The sequence below is a fragment of the Eschrichtius robustus genome, chromosome 11 (assembly GCF_028021215.1).
Source record: "Eschrichtius robustus isolate mEscRob2 chromosome 11, mEscRob2.pri, whole genome shotgun sequence".
Taxonomy (NCBI): domain Eukaryota; kingdom Metazoa; phylum Chordata; class Mammalia; order Artiodactyla; family Eschrichtiidae; genus Eschrichtius; species Eschrichtius robustus.
Genome location: NC_090834.1, coordinates 3,499,891 through 3,515,061, shown reverse-complemented (window position 1 = coordinate 3,515,061; position 15,171 = coordinate 3,499,891).

The window sequence follows — 15,171 nt, the reverse complement described above, 5'->3', positions numbered from 1 at the left end:
TTACCCACTACCCAGCAGTGCCTTAAAACAAGAATCCTATTTACAGAGGCCTTGATGGTTAAAAAAATTTCTACACACACTAGCTTATGTGATTTTCACTGCAACAACTTTCCTGGGGGAGATACAGGGGAAACTAGAATCCCCATTGTAGAGATATGCAGATAGGGTCAGAGAGGTTAGATGCCCTGCCCAAGATCACACAGTAAATGGTGCTGGCATTCAAACAGCATGTTTCCTACCGGAATTTCCCTTCTCTCTGCACAACAGTTGGCCTGAACAGAGGGACATGTCTTTGGAACTAATGTACGCACATACGCAGACTTTTCAGACCTGATGCCAATGAATCAAGAGTTGGGTAGAGGGGTTCGAAGGCTGGCATAGCCCAGGGGGTTTCTACCACTGTCCTGATACTGAGTTTACAACAAGGATTGAGAGACAACAGGAGGGAATGCTTCTGGCCTTTCTTGCTGTTTTTGTTTATTTGTTTCTTCTTTCAAAATTCTCTTTATGAGGCTGCCATAAAAACACTCATTAGGCAGTGTTGATTTTCATTAATGTTGATTCTCCAAGAGCTTAATCAATCTTCTGTGACCAATGACCTCCTTCCCATGGGAGAAGAAAGCTGTTTAACAAATTAGCTTTACAGATTGTAGGTAAGGCATACAGATGTGATGTAGCCTGTGTTGCCAAAACAGGACGTGGATTAGTGGTTTAATTTGCACAAAACCAATAGGGTTCACGTGTGTCCTTGCTGTTCCCAAAATGCATCACTGGAAAGCAGCCCTCCCCCTCTCCCCTCCCCGGCTCCAGCCCTTCTTGCTCTCCTTCCTGGAGCTCACTTTTGCCTTCTGTGAAATCTCTGCTTTGAATGCACCCGGAGGTAACAGCACATGTGTGGTCAGTGGGAAGGATATGCAAACCCCAGATGCACAGAGGAAAGCAGACAGAGGGAAATCGCATGGTTGCCTGCGTCGACTTGGAGCCTGGCGACTTCACTAGGGACCGTGATTGTTCAAGGTTGACAGGTAGAACCTTCCCTCTCGAAAGGAACCCCCATCTGGGAGTCCCTCGGCTGGACTTCCACTGGTACAGAGACCAGTGTTGTGGGTTAACTAGGTATCGTGTCCTTTCCAGGTGGCCTTTGCAAAGGCAGGTGTCTCCTGGATGGGTGGCCCCGACCGTCACTGGGAGAAGCCCTGGAGCCTTGGATAGAAGGGGTCATGGGCCTTGGGGCAAAGGCGGGGCAAAGACACCCTTTGCCCACACTGCAGCTCTGCTCGTGCTGGGTCTGGCGGTGCCGACCTCCATCGACTCTCCAGTTCCTGCCGTCGGTGCTGGTCCGGCTGCTGCTCGTCTGGACGGGAACCCCCTCCGAGGGCCCCAGAGGAGCTGGGGTCGGAGCAGCACAGACACCAGCCTGTGCTTATGCTTCCAGGGCCCCCGCAGCTGCCCCCTTGTTTTATCTTCCTGGGATTCCTGTCGGGGGGTGAGGAGGGCCAGGGTTACTGTACTCCTGTGATGGAGAAGGCATGGCCCAGAGACGAGGCTCCGCCCCACAGACCAGGATCTTCCAGGACCTTCTCGCTGTTTTTTTTTGATTTTTTTTTTTGGCATGTGGGATCTTAGTTACCCGACCAGGGATCGAACCCGCGCCCCCTGCATTGGAAGCACAGAGTCTTAACCACTGGACCGCAAGGGAAGTCCCTTTTTTTAAAAAAAAATCAGGACTGTCTCTTCTGAGGGGAGAAGGGAAGCGGGGCAGCTCTTCCTCTTTTGAGTCCAGCTGGTGGGGCGAGAAGTTCCCTTGGTTCCACTGGCAAGTGTCCCTGCCCACCTTCCGGTTTCCCTGTCCGCCCCCTTGGACTCCGGTGCTGAGCTGGCCGCCCTCCTGGTGCAGGAGAGCGAGAACTCGCCGTGCTTCGTTTACAGGTCTCTCAGAACAGGACAGACGTGCATCCGGGCTGTCACCTGAGGCCTGCAGGTGCAGTGAGGCCGGGACAGGCTGGGGCGCTAGGGCTGCTCGCAGCCCCCGTCCAGCCCTCTCCTGGCCCGGCCGTGTGCCCGGATGGCCCGGCTTGTGCAACAGGGAGCCGCCTGCCTCACCCCGCCTGCCGCCCGTTCCTGCAGGCTGTAGTGCAGTCGCATGTCCGCAATCAGGCCGCCGTTGTCAGCTCCACAGCCACGTGCCATAGTGAGTCAGGCCCAGCCTGGCTGAGGAGGCTGCAGGACAGGCTACAGGGTCGGGGTGGGGAGATTTGCCATGGATCCCCAGAGAACTAGCTCTGGCGGTGCAGGAAGGAGTTAGTAAGGCCGCAGACTTTCCTTCTGCCTGCATCCCTTTCGCTCTTCTTTAAATTGGTCAATTGTATGTTGAATACCCACTGCACGCCGCAGCCCTGTAACAGGCCCCGGGGAGGGCCAGGCAGAGATGAGGGAACAAGACTAACGCCCTGCCCTCAGGGACCCTTCCTGTTCGCAAGTGGAGTGCCCTTTGTCTGCGGGTTTGTTTTTTTTTTAAACATCTTTATTGGAATATAATTGTCTTACAATGGTGTGTTAGTTTCTGCTGAAAAACAAAGTGAATCAGCTATACATATACATATATCCCCATATCCCCTCCCTCTTGTGTCTCCCTCCCACCCTTCATTGCAGCTCTATTTACAATAGCCAGGACATGGAAGCAACCTAAATGTCCATCGCCTGCGGTTTTTGTGGAGATGTGATTATTTCCTGACTTCTGTAAGAGTGTCCTGAAACGGTGGCCCTTTGGGGCTGAGCCCCCATTGTTTACTCTAGGCGAACCAGCTGTTTAGTTAGCACCCAGCACTGTGCCCTTTGCTTAGTTGGTCCTCAATCAACCGTTGATAAATGATACATAAATGGACCTTTTGGACACATCTTTTTCCTCCTCTTGGGACGAGGATCTCTATCGATCAGTTGCTATAATTTCTTGAGCTCCTACTGTGCGTGAGACAGTCTGCTGAATGAATTAGATGCAGCAGTTCTAACCTTCACGACAGTGCTGCAAGGCATGTGTTTTTATCTCAGTTTATGGATGAGAAAAGGGAAATGCAAAGAAGTGAACGAATCGGTCCAGGATTACGTAACCAGGGAAGTGCAGTCCAGGATGCAAAACCACGTTTTCAGTCTTCAGAGCCCTGGTCTTTCCCCTGCTCTTTATGACCAGGTGGAACAATCCGGCCATTAGGCCAGAGTTTCTACCCATTGGTTGTTACATGGGAAAAGTCAAACAGAAAAGGTAAAGTCGCAGCCCGAGTGCCCGCTGGCCCATGACACCTCCGTGTTTCGGGGCGCTTCTGAGGACGAGTCGGGGCTCCTCGGCCTGGCCAGGCCTCCTATATTCCTCTGTGGCCCTGGGTAGGACTTCCGCCAAGGCCTCACGTTACCTTCTAGGGGATCACGGGTGCAAGACAGTGTAGAAACAGACGCGCAAGCTCTCTCCTTGAAACTGGGCACAGTCTTCAATGGAAACTCAGATTCTGACGTTTCCTGGTGATCTTGGAACTGTTCCCCAAGAGCAATGACTTTCAGCCACAGCCGTCCCTTGGGCTGGAAGCGAGGCAGTGACCTCAAGGTGAAAGTCTCCGTATCCCATTACCAATCCAATTACCCGGCACTCACAGGTTAGATGGGAACTGCCGGACCGGAACCCAACAATGGATCATTTAGTTCTGTGTCTTGTCTCTGACAGTAGTCAGGCCCGAGAGTTTCACTCAGACACTTCTTATTGTCAGTCTGCAGGCGCACCAGCTTGCTCTCCTTTAAATGAAGGAACGGAGCTGGTCTTGGAGATGGTGGGCAGCACAGAAACCCACTGTATGACTGTAGCTCCCACCCAGTCCCAGCCCTGATACCCATATTCGTTAAGTCGTTGAACAAATGTTTATTGAGCAGCTACTGTATGCTGGGCCGTGCTAGGCACTGGACACACAATGGTGGACAAAGTCTCTGCTCTCACGGGCTTGCATTGGGTTGGGAGAATCCAGGCCATAATGATTAAACAGATGGACATATGACAATTGTTAGAAGTACTACGGAAAAAACACAGCATGATAAAGAGGATGCATAGTGGTGGGGAGTTGGTTCTCTGGCTCGCAGGTGGCCAGGGAAGGCGTCTCTGATAAGGTGACATTTCAAAGGCTTGAAGGCATTGTAAGGGCATGAAAAGGCTGTCTGAAGGAGATAGCTGTCTTTGGCCTTGTGTATTGGGGGTTGGGGAAGGTCTTTAGGCTAGAAGCAAAAAACTAAGCGCAATAGAAATATATCTGGGTGCTTGAGGAATAGGAGAATAGCAAGGTGGCCGGTGTAGCCGGAAGGAAGGAGTGAAGAGAGCAGAGATGCTTTCAGGGAGGTTGTATGGCCCAGATCACAGAGGCTTCAGGGACCACGATGTGGACTTTGGCTTTCATTCCGCGTGACATGGGAAGCCATTCGTAGGGTTTGAGTAGTAAAGATCACATCGCACCTAAGCATTCATTAAACATATCTGCAGGTAAATATTTGTTGAATGAATACATGAAATCCTTGTTGGGTGATTGAAAGAGCAAATATCACTGAATCACACAAGTAACTACACAGAGACGAAGAGTTCCTAGAATAACATGCTGTGTCCATATTTGCTCAGAAGAGAGGGATGTCTTCCCACTGAAAAAGCAATTAGCTGTCAGGCTACTTTGCTTTTTGTCCTCCAAACGGAGGGTGGATCTTGGTGCTAGGAGCAGAAAACTAAAAGGATACAGGGCAAGCGATAGAAAGCGTGCAATCCCGTATTCTTTGGGGGAAGGCAGTGATTCTCCTGCCTGGACAGGCGAGGACAGCGCCCCTCTGAATGAGGCCGTTTTTCTGGAGACGCAGAGTAGGCATTTCTCACGGGGCTTGGTTTGAGGCAAGGTCCCTGCCCGGGTACCTCTCTGCCTTCTGTTTCAGGGCCTGGAATTCCACATCACAGGTCCATCCTCTTCTTGAGCTTTGGAAACAACTTTACTCTTTAGGAGTCTTCTCTCCAACAGGATGGGGGTAAACCCCTTATACTGTCTCCTCTCTTAGTACCAAGTCTCCTGTTCAAACGCCACCTTTTTGAAGATGCCTTTTTTACTCCTCTCCCCGACTCCCTTTCTTGCAGGACTCATAGCTTCTCTCTTCCCTCGCTCACGGTTTGGCCGATGCCCTGGGCCCCATCTGCACTTGTTTCCCTTTCAGACCCGGCTTCCTTGATCCCGGGAACATTGACCTTCATCTCCGCCCTCCGCATCCAGCACGGTGTCTGCACACAGTGCTCGCGGCATCTTGCATTCTTTTCCTTCTTTCCTTTTCATCTTTCCTCCCTTCCTTCCCCCCTGTTTTCTTGCTTTTGTTTTTAATGAAGCAGGGTGACAGTCGTTAAGAGAGCACGCGTGCAGTTCGACAAGTCTTTGGGCACATCCCGCGTGTGCCGGATTTCTACTGAGTCATGAGCCAACCAGGTCATTGGATTTTTTTTTTTTTAAAGCTTTTGCTTTTATTATCAAGGCAGCACGAGATCACTATAAAAAATTAGAAAATATAGGTAAGCCTTCTTACCTATAAAAACCAGCGCTATGCTACCACCCCAAGAAAATACCTGTTAATATTTGCATGGGTATCCTCCTGAAATCTTCTTCTAAAACGCAGGCCTTTGAGAGGCCCCACTTGCTGGGTTACGTGCAAAAACCAGGGAAGGGGTGGAGGTGGGGTTAAGGGCCCCGTGCTGGGTAGGGACTGAGGTGGTGAGATGGCGTCGGAGAGGCTGCCGACTGCCTGTCTCTGATGCCACCCTCGGCATTTCTTGCCCTTGTCAGACCGAAGAGCCCAGGCTGACCATCGGTCCTGCGGGCTCGAGCTGTCAGAGCCACCAGCAGCGTGACATTCTAATGTCAAACAGTCTGGCGCTTCGGAGCTTGAGCATCACCTCCTTTCCCAGACTCTCCGGGGCCTTCTTTCCTTTCCTGGGAGGTCCCAGGCATCCTGCTACGCACCTGACAGCCCTCAGTCCTGGAATCCACAGGTATCTGCCTTTACTGAGGACTTCACAGCCTTGACTCAATTACCCACCTGAACGTTAACTACTTAATGGACTGAACCTACGAAAAACAAACCCGTGCTGATCGACAGAGAAATAATTTTGCAAATTGTGGGCATACATCTTTAGAGATCTGTGTGCACTGCCATTTGTTAAAATGCTGAAAAGGTAAATCAATTTTCTTTATTAAAACACAACTGCTTCATCTATTGCTAGTTTAGGCAGAGGCCAGGGAGGCAGGGTGTGGGGAGGGAAGGGGAGGAGTCTTTGAACTGCTTTCTTGCCCTTCATTCAGGGGTCATTTGTTAGTCTAAAGGGGTCAAGTGTTGGGGAGGAGAGGAGAGCTTTCAGGTTGGCAAATGCTTTAACGTTAGAAGAAAGAGTAGTCCCGGGCTAGTGTGATGTGTAGGAAAGATCCGCTTGAAACTGTAGAAAAAGGGTGCAAAGGATAAAAAAAAAACCAAGACATCTCTTATCCTCATAATTCCGGAGTGTATCAGCCAGGATAAGTTAGATTAAAGCCATGGTAACAAACTCAAAACCTCAGTGGCTTGAGATAGCCAAGTTTTATTTCTTGTTTACAAAGCCTCTGTAGAGGCATTGTTTGCCACTGGGGACCAGGCTGATGGAAGAGCCATCGACTCACACTTGGTGGCTCACCTTGACCGAGATAAAGAGAGGAGCAATGGATCACACACGGTGGGGAGTCAGTCCCTGCTGCTCTCACGTCGTTGGCCGGGAAATGGGGAGGGGAAGTGGCATCCTGTCACGTGTCCTGATGGAGGAGAGGCAGAGCTCTTGGGGGCAGTTCTGGTGACCGCCACACACGACAACCTGGGACCTCTCCTTTAGGGCATCTCAATGAGTTGGTCAGCAACAGAGAAAGGAAGCTCAGAAGGTAGGGGGATGGTACAGAGTGTGGCTGTGAGATAACGTCTGTGGAAGCATCTTCTCTTGGGCCTGGCACAGGTGACCTTGTTTTTTCTGCATTTTAACGTGCCCAGCACTGGGCTAAGTTGTCCAAATACACTGTCTCATTCAGTCCTCACGACAGCTCTCTCGTTATCATCATTTTGCAGACTTGGAAGCTCTTTTCCTTCCACAAGAAAGATCATCATGGCTTTTGATCCATCATGGGTCATCAGGTCCCTCCCAGCTCCCATCACCCATCACATCATGAAAAGGTTAAAGGACCAGACACTGCTGGTGGCCTTGGTAGAGTCACTTGCCTTTTCTGGGCCTTGGTTTCCTTATGAGCTAAAAACTGAGACAGATCGGCCCAAACCAGACTCTAAGATCCTCTCCCAGTCTCTTGTTCCATGGGATTTTAATGGCTTACACAATTTTAGTGGTTTTGCACCTGGGTTAACCGGACAGCGAAGAACTGGGATTTCTGGTATCAGTGTGTACAGAATGTTCCCTTTAAATCACACCTGAGGAAACTACAACCCAAAGAAGCCGTTTTTTTTTTAAATTTATTTTATTGAAGTATGGTTGATTTACAATTTGTGTTAATTTCTGCTGTACACCAAAGTGATTCAGTTATACATACATATACGTTATTTTTCATATTCTTTTCCATTATGGTTTATCACAGGATATTGAATATTGTTCCCTGTGCTATACAGTAGGACCTTGTTGTTTATCCATTGTGTATATAATAGTTTGCATCTGCTAATCCCAAGCTCCCAATCAAACACTCCCCCGCCCCCCTCCCCCTTGGCAACCACAAGTCTGATCTCTATGTCTGTGAGTCTATTTCTGTTTTGTAGATAAGTTCACTTGTGTCATATTTTATATTCCACATATAAGTGATATCATATGGTATTTGTCTTTCTCCTTCTGACTTACTTCACTTAGTATGATCATCTCTAGGTCTATCCATGTAGCTGCAAATGGCATTATTTCATCCTTTTTTTATGGCTGAGTAGCATTCCATTGTAAATATGTACCACATCTTCTTTATCCATTCCTCTGTTGATGGACATTTAGGTTGCTTCCATGTCTTGACTATTGTGAATACTGCCGCTATGAACATTGGGGTGCATGTATCTTTTCAAATTATAGTTTCCTCTGGATATATGCCCAGGAGTGGAATTGCTGGATCATACGGCAACTCTATTTTTAATTTTTTGAGGAAACTCCATACTGTTCTCCATAATGGCTGTACCAATTTACATTCCCGCCAACAGTGTAGGAGGGTTCCCTTTCAAAGAAGCCAAGTTTTGAATCCACAATGTCATAATAACATTGTTCAGCCAAAGGCTTTCCAACGTTAACAAACTATTATTAATGTTGAATTTCAAGAGGCACTTTGTGTCTCCCGTGCAAGAAAATGTGCTCAGGAATCATCTGAGGAGGGAGGCTTCAGGAGCAGAGTGTCAGGATGTGTCTTATGCAGCCTCACTGCCAGGGGCCATATGTGGACGTTTTACACTCCCCATCCCATGACGGATCTTAGAACCACCCAGAAGTAGGGCCCTGACGACCAGTCTGCTTCTAACCACTTTGCTTAAAACAGACACTGACTCAAAAATCAAGTCCCTTGGCCAGACCCGGGGAGGCTGGGGTCGTAGGCAGTGTCCCCTCTGGAGTGGGTATGACAGAGGGACGGAGCCAAGAGCGTAGTGGACTGAGGGGCACCAAGCAGTCTGATGCACTGTGGTGGGACAGGGCCAGGGAACGTGTGCAACTCCCCCATGACGAAGCCCCAGCCCTCCTGGGGGTGCCTGAGACAAGTGGGGACACAGGCTCCCCATTCTGGATACTCAGTCTGTATAGAAACTGTTCTCAGCCCTTTGCGAGCTTATTTCCTTTAGTCCTCTTACCATCAACACTTTGCAGAGGAGAAAACTGAGGAACAGAGCATTTAAGGAACTTGTCTAAACACGCACAGGCCTGAGTGATGGAGCCAGACTCTGCAGCAAGGCTGTGACTTCATAGTCTCAATGGTTCTCTGCAATCTCAGGGGGCTGGGCCATTTAAAAGTCACAGGAGATCTAGACACCAGATAGAAGCCACCAGGAAGGGACTGCCCAACCCCCAGGCTCCAGGAGCCCTGTGGCAGCTATGTCTCCAGCTTCTATGATTGTGGGGCTCACTCCCTGAGGTCCTGGCAGGCAGGAACTGTCTCCATCGTTTCTATTTCCTAGCACTTCGCAGCATCTGTACACAGTAGGTGCTCATTAACTATTCGCTCAAAGAATAAACATGGTTAGACTGGGCTGTATATTTTATAAAAGAATTGAAAAATCTGGGGATAGGTCATTGGGTAATTTAAAGATGGTTAGTGGAAACCCAAATATTTGAAGGGTTGGGAAGAAAACGTAGTCTGATTTTTTTTTTTTAACCCAGAGAAAAGAAGGCTGGGAGGTATAAGGATGGTTCGTCCCCTAAGAGGTTTTTATACAGTGTTTTGGACCATTTATCAAAGTTTTTTGAGCACTCACTATGCGTTGGGTGCTGTCCTTTGCCCTGGGACGGCAGTGGCCACGAGACAAAAGACCTGCCCTGCCTGGAACTTGGTCCCTAGCACTCTTGCCCTGTACAGGGGTGGATGGAGGCTTCACAGACCCGGGATTTTCCTGCCTTCACCCTAGAAGGTAATGAATAGTGGAAGACTCACAGGTCCTCAAGATTTTTCAAGAGAGAAGAATTCTTGCTGTAGGAACTTTGTTCAGACAGAAAAGAAATCATCTCATGTCTGCATCAGAGGGAAATAGCTGATGGAGTCAAGTTAGCTATTTTTAAATTCTGTACTAATTTTTCAGCAATTTTCATGGAATCCCAGGGTTCTGTGGGGCTGCAGGAGCCAGGTGGAGGGGAAGGTGGGAGGAGGGGAGGGGGAGCTTAGCAAGGGTTCCAGGTTTCCTGCTGCTCTCTGATTGGAATGGTTGTTTGGCTCTGTGTATTCAGGGGTCACAGGTGAGACCTGCACATCTGACTCTGTTGCTTATTGCCTGTGTGTCCTTGGGCAATTTCTTTAAACTCTCTGTTCCTCAGTTTTCTCTTGTAAACAATAAAAGGATCCTGCGCCTTCAAACAGATAAACACAAATGGCTCCAAAAGTCCCTGTTTAGGATTTGGCCTGGTTTGTCCTGCCCTCACAAGCACTTGTGGGAACCGTGAGGGGAAGGAAGCGCCCTTGCCCCCCAGGTGCAGGGAGGCTGTAATGAGAAATCAGCTGCTGCATTGACTTCTGAAAAAAAAAAACACTCCCTTATGCCGATGTGCAGAGAACGGCCTCTAGCTGAGCTGAGGGGGGGATGTCGGACTCCCTGGGCAAAGACCTAGAAGCACAAGACACACAGGCTTAGAGGAGGGGGGCAGTCGGGGTTTCCTTGCAGACAGTGGATGGAGCAAAGGGGAAGTGAGTAGGGGAGACACCGTCCACACAGACGGCTGCTCAGGGATGGATGAGGGAGCTCACAGATACGGGCCCACCGGCCTCTTTAGTCTCTGTGTCCTGGGCTGATGATTAGACAGAGAAAGGAGATGGAAACCCTAGGCTCCGAGGCCGAGAAGCTGGGCCCAGATCCTCGTTACGCTACTTAATGGCCGTGAGGTCGGGGGCATCTTCAAACTTCCCTGTTTATAAACTGGGAAGGCCACGTGGGTCTTAGCTGATAGGATCAGTAACGTGTCTATCACAGGCTCAGCACATTTTAGTTGAAATCATTTCGAAGCCCAACAAACCAACCTGTTGTAGAGAAAGTCACTGTGGGAGGGACGAGTTCCTGCCTTCGGGACTGTCCTTTCTTGGGGGACGACAAAGGACAGATGTGCAAACCCGGCACGCAGAGAAGGTCGTGCAGGTGTGTGGGCGAGGCGGGCAGAAGACATCCTGGAGGAGCTGGCGTGGATGAGGGAACTTACTTGGAGGTGCAGAAGAGGCATGTGTGAGTGATTCAGGTGAGGAGGCAGAAAGGAGAGGCCCGAGTTCGTGGAGTCCAGCGCCTGGTACAGGCCTCACCGTTCACTGTCTGTCCACCTGTCAGCCGTGGCAGGAGGGTGGCTGGATCTAGAGGATGGGGCCGAGTTCTGCAGGGACTTTCTGGAAATGGAGAAATGGTGGAGGGTTCTGGGGGAGCTGGTGGTTCCGGCTGACAAGGTGATGGAGTTGTGACTAAAAAAATGGAGAGGAAGACGGAAACCCACCATCAATCCACTTTCTCAGGCAGTGGAGGCAGATAAACTCTCTTCCTCGATGTCAGACATTACTTTTCCCCCCTTCACCTTTTCAGGTTCATTGAAGGTGACACCAAGTTGCCATTTTTCTTCCCGCCTGGCCCCCTTGACCCTTGACTTGACTGACTTGACTGACCCTTGACTTGACCCCTGGACTTCCTGACTTTTCCCACAGGGGCTTCCTCCAGCTCATTTTTGCATCCATGTTCAGGGATGTGGGGTGTTATGGTGAAGAGCAGCTTGTGCTGGTTAGAATCTGAAGATAGCAAAGCGGGGCGGTCTCTCCAGGGCCCTGCTCAGCCCTTAAGCCTGATGCACTCACCCCAAAATGCCATCCCGATGTCCACACAAATCACTAGTCTGTCTTTCTTATCCCCTCCCTTGTACTTTCCTTCTTTTCATTTTCTCTGTAAGTACTGATAATTCAACTTCTACTGTAGCAAAGAGTTTACATTTTTAATATTTCCTTTATGTGTCATGTGAATGTGAGTTATGATCTGCATTGTAGTGATGAGGAACCTAGGATTCAGAGCATTTAGTGAGGATTGGAGTCAGGCTGCAAGTAACATCAAACCTCAAATAATAGCCGTTATACAAAAAACATTTAAAATGAAGTTTGGAAGTAGGCAGCCCAGGGGTGGTATTGTTAGGGATCCAGGCTTCTCCATTCCTGGGTGTGGCCCTTTTCCAAATGGGTCCATGATGGCAGCTAGAAACAGCACCAGCCATTGTGTATATATTCCAGACAGCTGAAGGGAGAAATAGGCCAAGAAAGGACAAAATCTCACACACCTGCCCCTTTGGTCTCATTAGCTAGAACTTGGTCACCTGGCCACACTTAGCTTCAAGGGGACTAGACAATGTTGTCGTTATTCCAAGTGGCCACGTATAAACTAAAAGCAGGAGTTTTATTATTTAGTGATGAAGTAGATAACAGATATTGTGGGGTGGGTGACTATCAGGGTCACGCACATGTGATGCCCGTGTGTCTTGCCCAGGGTCCCAGACCAGCAAGGGAAAGAACCTAAACCTAGGTCTTTGATTTAAGGTCCAGTGCTCTTTTCAGTACATGGGGGTAGCCCGAGGGGGACCCAGCAGTCACTGGCAGGACCCTAACCAAAAGATGAGCTACACTTTCTGCTCTGAAGTGTTGTCCAGTCTTTGAGATATCTAACTTATGAAATACACAATAAATGTTAAACAGTGTGTATCAAGAGAATATGCATTTACATACTGTAACTGCAACAAGAGATCAAAAGAAAGGACCCTCTCCTTGTGGGCTGGAGCTGCCAACGATGGTTCCAGGTCTGAGCTTTGGAGGCCTACTTTGAGGACTGGCTTGTTTTGTATGTAGAGGGAATGGGGGCTCTTTGATGGGGAGCTTGTTGGGGAGGTGGCTTTCTTATCTTTGGAGGACAGGATGCTCCTGATAGAAGAATTGCCGCTCAACTGATGTCTGAGCTAAAATATAAAATAAAATAAAATAAGCCTATCCTTCCGCACACATATACTCTGAAAACTCTTTACTGCAATAACAATATCGACCCACTCCTCCCCACTACAGTAATAGTAATGGCTAACGTTTACTGAGGGCTTATGTGTTCTGAGCCCTCAGTGCTCACTTGTTCTTCTCACAGTCTTCAGGAGTAGGAATTATTTTGCTGTTATTTTATAGTCAAGTAACTGAAGCACAGAGTGTTTTAGTAACTGGCCCAAGTGAGAGCTAATGTTCAGATTTAGGCACTGATTCCAGCATCTTCGTTCCGCACGTGAGGCTGCACAACTTTTCCTGCAGCAGCCCTGTGTTTGGGAGCAGAAGCCTTTAAAGCTGCAGACTGAGCAATGTCCTCGCTGTAAGAGAGGGCGTTCCAGGGAACACAGGGTCACGTTTACGGGGCTGAGGGCAAAGCCCGTGTCCCGAGGTCCTGACGGTGGGAGCTCCTTTGCTGCTGGGTTGTTTTTTATTGTTATGGGTGAAATTATTGTGCCCAGGCCTTTTGGACATGATAAGTCTTCCAGTTCTAAAAACAGAAATGAGAAGGGTGAGGCCCAGAGATTTGGGTAAGTCTTTGGGTCTCCTTGGCCTTAGTCCCCGCACCCGGGTGCTGTCTGCAGTTTCCAGTTCAGTTCTACGAAGCTCTGTGGCACTGTGCAGCATTCATGCCCTTCCTCATCCTGTCTTCCCGGTTATGAAGCTAAAACATAGACCGAGGCCCAGCTCAGGGTGGCGGCAACAGCTCCCCCTGCACGGTTCCAGGTATCACTTCCTATCTCTTCGCTCAGTAATGCTTGAGGCCTGCAGCTCCCAGTGGAGCCTACACACCCACCTTCACGAGCCCCGTGCAGACAGTCTGCACCCATTCACCGAGCATTTGTTAAAGCTCCTACTATGTTCCACACGTTGCACTGTGCCTGGAGACGCAAAGGTGAATAAGATACTGGCCTCGGCTCCGTCAGAGTAGAGATTCTTAACCTGAGTCCCAGGAATGGCTTTTGGGGGATCGGTAGACAGCCTAAAACTGGGTGCAACATTTTGTGTATCTGCTAAGATGCTCACATTCTTCCCTAGGGAGACATTTCATAGTTTTCATCAAATTCTATAAGTTCATAATCCAGAAAAGAGTGTGAATCATTGACCAGATGGTCAAGACAGACTTCTCAACAAATATTCAGAACACAGTATCGTAGCTCTATGTAGAGACATGAGTGAATTGCCATAGAATTTGGGGGCAGAACAACTCACACTTTCACCTGGGGATCGAGGTGGATCGGGCTCCCTCAGCAGGTGCTGTCATCTGGGGCTCGGGGAATAAGTGGGCCCTGGGTTCGTGGGGAGGCACGGGGAGGGCCCTACATGGTGTGAACTCCGGGGCCCAGTAGATCTGAACTGTCCTGTACGAAGAGAATGCACATCTGGATTTCGATGGTGGGTATACAGGCCGGGAAGGCTTGTGAAGTGGGGATGGAGGAGGAATGTTGATGTTTGAAAGTCAGTGCCTTGGATTTTCTGTTTGGGTAGGGAGGGTGGCGGTTGGGAGCAGGCGGAGGAGAGAGTCCCTGATATGTCCCTGATCTGAGTAGCAGGAATCTGACCTCTGCAGACAGGCGGCCTGAATCTCGGAGAAGGTCAACTTCCCATCTCAGCTTCCCGTTCCTGCAAACCGGGCTTGATTTTTGATAAATAAATCATGCCATCTTCCCTTCACATCCTGCCCTAAATAAAAACATTCACGTTACCACCACTTCACAACCGGCCACTGTGGGCCCCTGACAATCAATTACCCACCGGAGATGAAATTATTGTTTAATGGCTCCTGGAATGGGCTCCCACTCTGACATTCATCACAATCAATAATGCATCAGCAGGGACAAAAGAAATTACCTGCCTCCTGCTAAGCGAAAGAGTCCATTTCTATGCGGCACAGCCCCTTCACGCCTCTCGAGCAGCGCAGCATAGGTGGGTTTCCACATCACAGAGCGGCTCCCTTGGGGAGGTGGGCAAGTACGTTCCAGGGTGGGAGTATGTCCATCGCTACCCACTCGGGCTGGGCAGAGTCGGTCAGGGCTTGTGGGTGGGCCAGAGATGGGATGGCGGGCGAGCGGTGATGGCTGATCAGATTCACAGTGAACCATCCGCCACTCTCCCTTCCCATCCTTTTTCAGTGGACATTTCGTCTCCATGATTTTCTATAGAGATGGACAGGAAATAATTTCCTTATAGATATTTTGTAGGCCACTGGGTTTGGCTTCTGGTGAACCCTGGACCTGCCTCTTCCTGCAGGATGACCATAGATGAATTTTTCACCTCTTAGATCTGAGTTATTTTACCCACATAATGTACTTCATAACACTGACTGTACACACTTGTTGTGAGGATTAAATGGAAGATCATATATAATGTGCCCAACAGGCAATCCTTTCCCTTC